This window comes from Puma concolor, chromosome B1 (genome assembly GCF_028749965.1).
Source record: "Puma concolor isolate L17-30 chromosome B1, mPumCon1.1.hap2, whole genome shotgun sequence".
In the NCBI taxonomy this organism is placed as follows: Eukaryota; Metazoa; Chordata; class Mammalia; order Carnivora; family Felidae; genus Puma; species Puma concolor.
The window spans coordinates 78,055,047-78,067,378 of record NC_141670.1 but is presented as its reverse complement, the minus strand read 5'-3'; positions in this window follow the sequence as shown (position 1 = coordinate 78,067,378).

Sequence of the window (12,332 nt, the reverse complement as noted above, 5' to 3'; positions counted from 1 at the left end):
TTCATTGAATGGGAATCCTTTTTTGATGCCATGCCTGGGCATGAGGATTCCCCTGGCGTGTAGTAAGTGGGGAGAGGCCAGGAATGCTGCTAACCATCTTACACTGCACAGAACACACACAGCATAATTTGCTGGGGTCCAAGAGGTCAATACTGCTAAGATTCAAAAATCATGGTGTCAAGTAAGTGAAATGATTCAAAAAGAAAGACTTGTTGGATTGTTACCTTTGTTACCATTTAGGCCACATGCTAAACTTTATTTCAGAACTTAGAGGTGTTCTCCTAGCTAGTCTGTCTACTTCTTATCTAGTTGGGGCACGTGTGTCAGCATGATACGGTTTATAGTCTTTGTTGTATGATGCTAACATGCAGTTGGGCACTACAGTTTCACAGGGGATTAAATAAAGATGTCCCAAATGGTTTTACATGTATTTCAAGACTAATCTAAGAAATAATGATTTAGTCTTGTGGGATTTTAAGTGTTTAATACTTAAAAGTGATGTTATCGATTTTTTTGAAGAAATGCACGATGTATGTGCTTATAGATGAAGTGACTAGAAAAAATTATCTGTAAATAGAAGTCATGACTATTTTCCTCTTAAGTAGTTTTTTTTAAACTTGCAGTTAATTTAGATTAAATGCTTTACTCTTATTTGTTAAATAAAACCTTGAACTTTTAAGTTAAAAGAATTGAATAGGAGAATAAGGTTTACTTTTAACCTTTTTTCAAAAGAGTTACTTTCTTATAATAAACTGCAGCAGGGGGGAGTTCTTTATAACTGTTTTTATTCTGTTAAGAGAATGAAAGGTCCAAATATAGCTTTTGTCCACATGTGTAAAAAATTCTAGCTTTTAGCTTTCCCAGAAACAGCAGAGTTTTAACATAAAAGAAACATATTTAGTAGAATTTTGGAACAAGTTGATTCTTGTCATGGGCAGAGGCAAAGCAGACTCAGAAATTGCTAGCAGTTGATGCTTGGGGGTAAAATACTTCCAGACTTTGGGACCACTGCCAGTCTGAGGATTACACACATGCAGTAGATCCTCTTTGGGGATCATGACAACCCCTTGGAGTACCTTCCTCTTATCACTCATCTTAGGGTTTATGAAGATTTCCGCCATCACTTTTTAAAAAGTTTAATTATTTCATGGATGCAATTATATGAATGATAACTTCTTTTTGTACCCTTTCTGGCATGACCGCTTCTAGTGAAAGTTCACTTCTTTGTAATAGACCTGACCATTCTTATTTACAGCATTTTTTCCCTCAAAAGTTGCTACATAAAAATCAAATGGTTGATATCTGTTTTTTTTTTTTTTCAACGTTTATTTATTTTTGGGACAGAGAGAGACAGAGCATGAACGGGGGAGGGGCAGAGAGAGAGGGAGACACAGAATTGGAAACAGGCTCCAGGCTCTGAGCCATCAGCCCAGAGCCCGACGCGGGGCTCGAACTCCCGGACCGCGAGATCGTGACCTGGCTGAAGTCGGACGCTTAACCGACTGCGCCACCCAGGCGCCCCTTGATATCTGTTTTTAAATATTTTCTGTGCTTCATTTAATCCTGGTATATTTTTTCCTTGAAGTAGATGAGGACAGAGTTTGGTATTAATTCTCCCACTGCTCCCACTGCATGCATTTCTTTTTGTAGATAATAGAAATCTAGATGACTGTGTTTTGTCTTATTAGATACATCTTTATCTCTACAGTGTGAGTAGCCCTGATTTAATTTATCCCAATCAGGAATCAATAGAGTAAGAGTAACTAGTAGGATTTTTCAGAACTGGAGGAAGTCTAGGCATAGGAAGAGAAAACATTCATTTGTTCTTTGATCCCTGAATCTAAGCAGATTTTAAGGAGGGGTGGGGGGGTTAATCTTAGTTTTTGATTTAATGAACCCTCTTTTCAAAGAGTGATATAAACAGCGGGAAGAAAGAAAGAAGCACTTAGATATCCCTCTTATTTTTTTGTTGAAGTAAAGTTTGTGTTTTGCCATTCTGGTATCCTTTGTATAAACAGTTTCCCCTGACCTTAAATAATATTTTCTCCCTTTTAATGGAAAGCTGGAGGAAAACACTAAAATCCTGTTAGTAGTCACGGCAGTTGCAAATCAGGAGAAGAAGAGATGTTTAAGGAAAACAATTTCAGCTTGCAATGAATTATGCAATGTAAAGTGTAGCTGAGATAAAAATGTCATCATTGCAAACTCTTTTCTTTCCTTATTTATCCTTGGATGTCTAAGCTGGAGTAATGCATGGATCATAAAATTGTGTTAGATTCATTGTGTTTTTGTTATAAATGTATTTTGCAATGGTTATAATAATTGTTAAAAATAGATTTTGTTTTATATTTTAGAAAGCTTAGAATAATAGCTAACAGCTTAATTAGCTAATAGATTAAAGCTAGTAGCTTACTACAGCAGGCATTAGTGCTTTATATTAGTCTTCTCCACTAGTCCTCACGACAATCTTGAGAGTTTGGTATTACAATTCCCATTTTACATTGGAGAAATTAAAACAAAGTAACCATTCAAAATCACGCAGCTGGTGTTGGAGCTAGAATTCACACCCAGGAAGTATGTTCCAGCCCCTCCCCACCAACATACACATACACACTTCACTGCTGTGCTGTAAACCTCCATGGTCAAGCTCTGTGAAAGGCTTTAGTGATAAAGATGAGGGATAAGAAAAAGAACTAATAAGCTAATCAGGTTATTTCAGATTAAAAAAAAATTTTTTTTTAGGTTTTAGAGTGATACACTTTTACCTGGGGTTTATCTGCAATGCATTCTGTGTAATTATAGATTATATGACAAGATTATTCTTTGAATAGGATCTGAAAAATGGAAAAAAAGGTTAAGGAGTAATTATATGCTTGACAAAAAGATGACTTCTAGAGTTATTTCATAGATTTAATTTTTTTAATTAAAGAATATGACATTGCTGAAAATATAGAAAAAATAGGAAAAGTAAATGTGCAATCTTACATTTTAACATTATTTTTAATACCATTGAGTATCCTACCCATATTTTTATATACCTTTTTTTTTTTCTTAAGAGAAAATTACCCAAGTAAAGTCCATACATTTCTATTGGAAAATTCAGATGTTGGGGAGGAAAAAATTTTTCTCTTTTAATGTTCTTCTGGCTGGTCTAAGAATAAAATTTACATGAGACAAATTAACAGGAGAAAATCATGTTTAATTTTGTACATATAGACAGTTCACTTAGACATGAGATTTCAGGATGGACCTAGAGGGTATAAGGCTAAATGAAGTAAGTCAGAGAAAGACAAGCACAGTATGACTTCACTCTTATGTGGGACTTAAAACAAAAGAAATATAAGAAACAGACTGTTAAATTTAGAGAACAAACCTGATGGTGGCCAGAGGAGGAGGAAGATAGTTGGGGGGCAGGGATGCAATAGATAAAGGAAATCAAGAATATGCTTATCTTGATGAGCACTAAGTACTGTATGGAATTGTTGAATCATTGTGTTGTACACTTGAAACTAATTTAACACTTTATGCTGGGGTGCCTGGGTGGCTCAGATCATGATCTCACGGCTCATGAGTTCAAGCCCTATGTCTGTGCTGACAGCTCAGAGCCTGGAGCCTGCTTCAGATTCTGTCTCTCTCTCTCTCTCTGCCCCTCCCCTGCTCATGGTCTGTCTCTCAAAAATAAACAAACATTAAAAAATTTAAGAAATATAACACTGTATGTTAATGATACTTCAATAAAAAAATTACCTTCCAAAAAACCCCACATTAATCCATTGTGATAGAGATGAGAATAATAGTTATTTTTCAGGATGTTATTGCTAGTGGGATGGGTAAGTGAGTCTGCTGTGGTGTTAGAAATGCTTTGTAGCTTGATCTGAATGGTAGTTACAGAGGGATACGCAAATGGAAATATTTATCAGGTTGTTTGCCTAATATTTGTGTACTTTATGTAACTTACACCTCAATTTAAAAAAAAAAAAGGGAGAAAAAAGAAGAAAAAAAATGTGATTCCAAAAACAGGCAACATGAGATATATAATGTCATTCTGGACCTGAGGAGAAGGGAATAGGAGTCCAAGCTTCAAACGGAAGGAAGGCAATTCACAGGAAGAATGGAAAGAGTCAATGCTTGGTAAACAAATGTTTGTTGGGCCACCTAGAAACAGTGGCATATAGAGGACTTTGATCAAGCAGGCCTTGCTGGGTTCCTTCCTGTGTACCATACCTAGTTCATATTATACTGTCATTACATAGGTTGATAATTCCCTTCCTGGTGCAGGTCCTAGATCTACATTTTTTTTCAGGCAGATGTTGGAGGGAAGGTCAAAGTTTCTTCCTGAGCCTTTTAGGCCTTGATTGTTTTCAGCTGGAAATAATCTTCATGCCAAAGTTGTACATTTTGGGGTGATTTGTTTGAACTCCTTTACAAACAATTGAAAGAAATGCAAAGAGTGAAAGTTTCTTTTCTTTTCACATTTGCCCTTCTTGCCCAGCCTCACTCTACTTCCTAAAGCGAACTACTAATACCAGTTTTGTTAATGCAATTTAAATACATATGTACACATACTTTTTACATAACATGGTTTTTACGTGTAATCATGTATCCTGCTTTTTTCACTTATTGATCATACTCTTCTATGTTGCTACATAATCTTCATATTTCATACATAAATGACTAAATTATATTCAATTGGCTAGACATACCATAATTTATTTAACCTATTGCTAGGCATTTGGATCATTTCCAGTTTCTCATTCTTTTATCCTCTAGTCATCTTGCTGTTTATAGATTTAACATGTTCTGGATCATTTCCTTTCCTTGGTGTAGATTCCTCGAGGTAGGTTACTGGAAGAGGCTCAAGTATTTTGGGGTTTGAGAGACAGCGATACTATCGAAACTGTAGACAAACAGTTGTCCTAGTTGGCAATGCCACCAGCATGTGCCCCAGTATTTCTGTAGCTGGGAGAGACTTATAAAAAGACCAGACATGACAGCCAAGCTGAATGCACATACTTAATTTGTTGCATGGAAAACGCACGTTCTTCCAAATTCCTTGGAAAAGCCTCCACCTCCAACTTGGATACTTTCTGTTCTGGAAAGTAGTTTAACAAGAAAGCCAGTTGACTTGTGTATAAAGTTTTATACCAGAGGCAGGTGCTGGCCAACTAGTCCTGAAAATGTTAAGTTTAGTAGGGAGAGATTATTCTTTTTCATCTAATAACCCTTATTTTGGTACTATGTTGTCTTAATCTTGAACTAAAAAATCTATCACTTCATTCAATGTTTGCTTTATAACCTTTGCATAGATGCCAAAAATCCCATGGATATGTTTCTAGTATTTAGTGAATTCATGTAACTTTTTGCTTTGTGATATTTTGATTCAGAATTAACTCAAGGAGATTATTCGAAATAGATGCTTTGTAAAGTTAATTGTTGGCTTTTGGTGGTCATCAATAACTTTTGGATTTGTTTTGTTGTTTTTGTAATTTATCATGAATATCTGCTAATCACAATTTCTACCGATGATTACCAGTTGAATAGATTCTGAGAAAGGGTCATTCATCGTGCCTTTTGGTAAAAACAAAGACAGGTGCAAAGTCAGTGTAGTGTTTTAGAATGTGTAGCTTATTTAGGAAATTATTTAGTCCAGCCTGCTAATTTTATAGATGAGAAATCTTTGGGGGCTTGTGATAGCTTTTGAGAACCAGTTGGAATCTTGGGTTCTTCTCTTCCAGTTAAAGCCTCATCAACATTTTCTTTGTAATCCACTTGTTTACGGACCACAGAGCAGTTCATAAACCGCTACTTTGGCCTGTTTTACTCTCTTCACTTTAGGGAAGTTTTTATTTTCAGCCTGATGACCATGGATTTTTCTAGAGAGCAGAAGTTAGGCTTGACCCTGGTCATCCATATTCTTAGGATGATGCCTTATAGAAGAGGAACTAATTGAATCTAATTTAAAAATTGCTTCATGGAGAAAAATAGGGCTAGAGTCTGTATTTGCTTTTTTTGTAATCCTGTGCAATTTTCTGGACTTAAAAGTTAACCTCTTATAATATTTTTTTAAGTGAGGAAGAGCACCATACTTCAGTAAGACTAGCTTTCATGAATATTCTCTCGTATTTTTAGAATATTTTAATTGTAGTGTGATGCAGCTGCCAGACTCGCAGCACAAAGTGTTGGAAAGCTCCATAGTCATTAGAGGTTCGCCTCCACAGAAGTTTAATTTTCAGAGCCCAAGGACTGTTGCAATGAAGCAGCGTTTACCCAGAAGGAGCATTCTGCTTTTCCTTGCGCATTTCAGGCTTTTCCCAAGACTTGAAATAATACAAGTTTTATTTAAAATTTTCTTTGTTTTGTGATGGTTTATGGCAAGTTTCGCTAAATATGAGCATGAAGACGTTTGATTATATTTGAAAATATCATTCTTTGTTTGCCCACATACTAAGTCATTAAAATGCCATTTAAGATATGAGTTATGGAAGGTATTTAAATATCTGTGTCTGGGTACTTATTGAAACTGACATTAGGTTACATGGTTGTGTTTCTGAAGGATTAAGTTTATTAAACACCTAGTCTGTAGTATCACTTATGGTATATATTTTTAGAAGTAAAATATGGTTGACACATATCGTTGTGAAATGGAAAGCAAAAGTTGTGCAAATGGATACTTGTGGAAGTCTCATTAGGCAACTTAATCCAGATTTTAACATTTTCACTTATTATAGTAGCCAAGATTTTTACATGTAGATAAAAAATAAAATTTTGAAACTTTTCTAGAAGTTTTAAAATTGATTTTCACCGCCAGATCATTCCTGCCCAGGCAGCACCAGTCAATGTCTTAATCTCTAGTTTAGCCTCTAGGATTTAAGAGGGTTGTGGTCAGTGTGGTTGTGCCCTGAGGAGCTGATTGTGTGCATCAGAGTCAGAAAATGAAAATTGAAATTTGATTTAAACATACTCATTTCCTATGACACACAGTCACACTCTAATATTGAATGACACAAATTTCACACTTAGGCAATGGGGAATGTCATTAAAGATTTTTTTTTAACGATGGGACTAACCCTTAGTGCCAAATATTGTGGCAGACTATTTACACATGTTGTCATTTAATTCTGTGATCACCCTGAGGGAGGCATATGGTGATATCTCTGCAAGGAATGCTAAACTGCATACCCAACGAACTCTAGTCCTTTGATGTCAGTTAGACATCTTGCATATGATAGTGCATTTATGTCTGCCTTTGCTCCAGACATTTTTCTATTTACTCTCAGAACTTGTTATCAAGATTCAAAGGAAGATCACATTTATCACTTTATAATCATTTTTAATGATTTTCCAGAATCAGTTATGTAGCATGATTGTTTACTTTACTCTTTAGACTTACCTCCAAAGGGCTTCTTAGACTTTTCTCAAAACTTCCGTTCACCTTCACATGATGAAGAGTTTATTTTCATTTAGTAACTCAAGATGTCCTAGATTTGGTCTATGGAACTGTTTGCAAGTTATATCCTATGTCTTTTTGACATATTTAAGGATACATAGGAGAGTAAGGTTTATAGGGAACCCTGTCAGGGTCATGATAAGACTTTGTGGCAAACAAAAACACCATAACAATTCTGTATCCCAGTGATTACTCCAGGTCTCCTGTTCTCAGGTGTCCTCTTTTTTTTTTTTTTTTTTTTTAATTTTTTAAAGGTTTTTACTTATTTTTGAGAGACAGAGAGCATGAGTCATGGAGGGGCAGAGAGAGATGGAGACAGAATCTGAAGCAGGCTCCAGACTCTGACCTGTCAGCACAGAGCCCAGTGCTGGGGTTGAACTCATGAGGTGTGAGATCATGACCTGAGCTAAAGTCAAACGCTTAACTGACTGAGCCACCCAGGTGCCCTGAGAGAACTTTGTTCTTAAGGGGCTTGTGAGTATTGAAGCATCTAGAGATCCAGTGACTGTCTGGTAGAATGTGTACTGGTATCTAATGGGTAGAGGCTAGGGATGCTGCTAAATATCTTACAGTGCACAGGACTTCCCTCCACAGCAAAGAATGAGCTAGTTCAAAACATCAGTAGTGCAGAGATTAAGAAGTGATAGCCTAATTTAATGGATATAAGGAGGGGGATATAAGGATATGGGGATTTTGAGAGGGAAATGCAAGTTGTTTTGGAGTGGCCAGTGTAAGAGATGTAGGTAGGTATATATGGTTGAGTATAGGTTTTTGAAATTAGGTCAAGGGCAAGATTATGCACAGCATACACTGTATTTCCAAAGGATGGGAACCTCAAAAATTGGGCTATGGATCGACATTGACGAATTGGAAGAGGATCAGATTTGCATTTTAGAAAGTTCACTTGGAGAGTGTGAAATGAGTTAAGAAAGATGATGAATCCTAAAGGATTCCCTGTCCCAGAATGTGGGAAGTTGTTTAAGGTAATATTATTTCATTGTTGTAATATGTTTTATGCCCATGGGAGGTTGTTCCTAAACTGTATTCCAGATAAGAAGCAGACATTCCTAAAGAAATTTATGTAGTTTCAGAGAGTAAAGATTTGGTTTTAGCAGGAAATGAGAAAATTGGTGTAGTGGAGTTTCTTAAATCCATGGGCAGAAAGTATTTGGAGATTATAGAAAATCTTCACAGTGTGAAAAAGTGGTATTTTACTGCAATTCATTAATTTTCCTTTGTTTTTTATGCTGTCAAATCATTTCAGATGTTTGTGGCAGGATGGATATCAGTATTGTTATTCAGAAGAAATGCTGAATGTAGGTAATACTGCCTTTTCTTATTTTTACTGGAATTTTGACTACTTTTTCCCTTCCTTTTCACAGCATACACCTGATATGATCAGGTGATCTGTGACCACAAGGTAAATTTATATTTGAGAAAATCTGTTGTAGTATGAAAAGTTCTGCAGTATTCTATCCCCAGTAACACATTTATTGTGAATGACTTAAAAATATAGTCACCATGATAACTAGGAAACCTGAATACAAAAGTGCTTCTTGGTTTAAAAGAAAAAAAGAGAAGAATACTTTTCCTTAAAATTATTATAGTGGGATAGAAAACAAATGGTCCAGTCTTCATTAGTCAATTATGATGTGATCTAATGGAATACTTTATAAATTTTAATAGCTTTAAAAATGTAAATGCTCATATGCTTTGGCTAATAAGATGTTATCAGAATTATATTGTTCAAAGTAATTTATTGAAGAATTATCCCTACTTTATTTTAAAAATCAAGTTATTCCACCACTCTGGAAAACAGTATGGGGGTTCCTCAGAAACTTAAAAATAGACCTACCCTGTTATCCAGCAATCACCACCAGGTATTTACCTAAAGGATACAAAAATACTGTTTGGAAGGGGCACATGCACCCTGATGTTTATAGCAGCATTATCAACAATAGCAAATTATGGAGAAAGCCCAAATGTTCATTGACTGATGAATGGATAAAGAAGATGTGAGGTGTGTGTGTGTGTGTGTGTGTGTGTGTGTGTATGTATATATATAGACAGACATATATATATATATGTCTATATATATACATACACACACACACACACACACACACACACACACACACACACACACAATGGAGTATTACTCAGCCATCAAAAAGAATGAAATCTTGCCATTTGCAACCATGTGGATGGTGCTAAAGTATATTATGCTAAGCCAAATAAGTCAGAGAAAGACAAATACTGTATGACTTCACTTATATATGGAATTTAAGAAACAAAACGGATGAACATACGGGAAGGGGTAAAAAGAGAAGAAGGGGAAACAAACCACGTGAGACTCTTAATGATAGAGAACAAACAGAGTTGATGAAGGGAGGTGGGTGGAAGATGGGCTAGATGGGTGATGGGTACTAAGGAGGGCACTTGTGATTAGCACTGGGTGTTGTATGTAAGTGATGAATCACTAAATTCTCCTGAACTATTATTACACTCTATGTTAACTGGAATTCAAAAAACTAACTTGAAACAAAAATAAAATAAAAATAAAAGTAATGATTAGAGTATTGCAACGAAGTTGATGATTTTATACTAAAAAAAAAATCCCTTCTTGTCCAAAATATTAAGTGGAAGAGGTCATCTTTTTCTGAAGTTCGAAAACCTGTGTGGTTAAGTCCATCTATTTCACTTTTTAATAAAAAACCTAAACACTTAACAGGGGAAAAAACAAAAAATATTTCTTCCTAAAATCAAAATTTTCTTTAGGGGCACCTTGGTAGTTCAGTCAAGCATCTGACTTTTGATTTCAGCTCAGGTCATGATCTCATAGTTCATGAGTTTGAGCCCCACGTAGGGCTCTGTGCTGACAGCCTGGAGCCTGCTTGGGGTTCTCTCTCTCCTTCTCTCTCTGTCTCTCTGCCCCTCCCCTGCTCTCTCTTGAGCATACTCTTTCAAAATAAACATTTAAAAAAAGTTTTCTACTTTACTCATGGAAATAGAAATTGCTTTGATGGAGTGCCTAATCTCCATTAATGATTTGGCTTTTCATGCAGTTGTGTTTGCAATTTTTGTACTGATATATTTAGATTAATTGAGTGACACATAAAATTCTGTGTCATTTATGTTGTATAATGGTTCCTGGTTAATGACTTCCTCAAACTATGTTTAAAGTAGTTTAGACATTGATATAGGGAAATGAGATATATAAAATATAGATAGGTCATCTGTCAATTTTATGTATATTAAAAATATGTAAAAATTTCCTTGTTAAGTCAACATCCACTGTGCTAGTCTATACTTAATCAATCTGTAATGCTAAAGCAAATCTGTGGTGCTCAGAAGTGCTTAACATGTATTTACTGAGAGCCTCTGACTGCCAGCTCATCTAGAATGCAGGTGAGGTAAAGCCCCAACTCTTGAGGTGCTTTTGCTCTATTTAGCAAAGAAATTGAAAACACATGCCATAATTAGACAATGACAAAAGGCTAATAGATATTGCTTTTCAGCTAAAGGACAGAAGTGGGAACCAGAGGAATTGGGAAGAGTTCATGAAGAAATAGAATGCAAAATGCTCTTTAACTGGGGAGACATTTAGAGAGACTATTCCCACTAACCACACACAGCAGCAGGCAAAGCGAGAATGAAAACAAATGGCAGTACCAAGGGCAATGGGGTGAATGTCAGGACGGAGTAGGAAATGAATTTGGAGAAACTTAGAGTGGGGAGTGGATAAAGGTTTGCACAGAAGGCTGTGTGGAGGGAGAATGTCCGCTTTTGATGAAGCAGCCATGTAATAAGACTGTGCTTTGGAGTTAGTCTGCCTCTGGACTGATGCTCAGGTGGAAGGAGGGTCGTATAACCCCATCAACAGTCTCCGTTTGGTCCAGAGTAGCGTGGTACAAGGGAGACAAGGGCAGAAGATGTGAAGCAGAGAAAACAGACTGGGTGTAAGATCCCTAACTTGGACTGCTGGGAAAATTGGAGAGTGCTAAGAACAACACAGAATTTGAAGAGCTACCCCAGTGCCCTTTATGCAATTGCCAAACCATAGAGTTGGCATGAAGTACTACTGCAGAAACTCTTCAAATTCTTGGTTTCCTAAGGGACCACTAAAGGTTTAAAGTTTACTCTGAAGAGCATGGAATAAATTCAAAAAGAAATATCAAGAAATATCAGAAATATTAAATACTGGGAGTATGGTTTATACAGTAACTTGATCTTTTGTTTAAGGGGGCATGGCAGCTTGTTATGATATTTGAGGTAGAAAAAGTCCGATACATTTTTCATCTAGGAGTAAATTAAATTCATTTTAAAAAATAACCACTGTAATGTTGGGGCTGAGGGAGAAATAATGTGGTTTTTTCTTTTTTGGAATTACATGTCACAAATCACTTGTGCGGAAGTTTAAAAAAATATTATGTGAAGAAAAATAAACTATTATTTTTACCTGAGTAAAACTTAAACCTAGTTTATGTAGCATATATCCTTAGTTTGCTGTTAGGCTGATATGACTCCAGAAAAAGTGACAACTATATTGTGACTGGAGCACATTTTGCAAGATATGTATAACCTTGTGAGAGTATCCTGTGAGAAAATAGCTGAGGTCCCGTTTTAATGTTACCTGGGTCCCTTATCTGAGCCTATGACTATCCTAGGTTACCAGAGGCACTGGGTCCTAGAGTCACTGTTTCTCATCAGAAAACTTTTTATTAGAGATAGAAATGCTGTAGGAGTGCTGGGGGACATTCCTACACCCTGGTCACCCTGTTGCACCTTAACAGACCTCTCTGTCCCTTCTCTAGGTAACTTGTATGACCTCTCCTCCTGGGCAGAAGTGAGCCTCCCTTTCTTGGAACTAACCCACTGAGTAGTG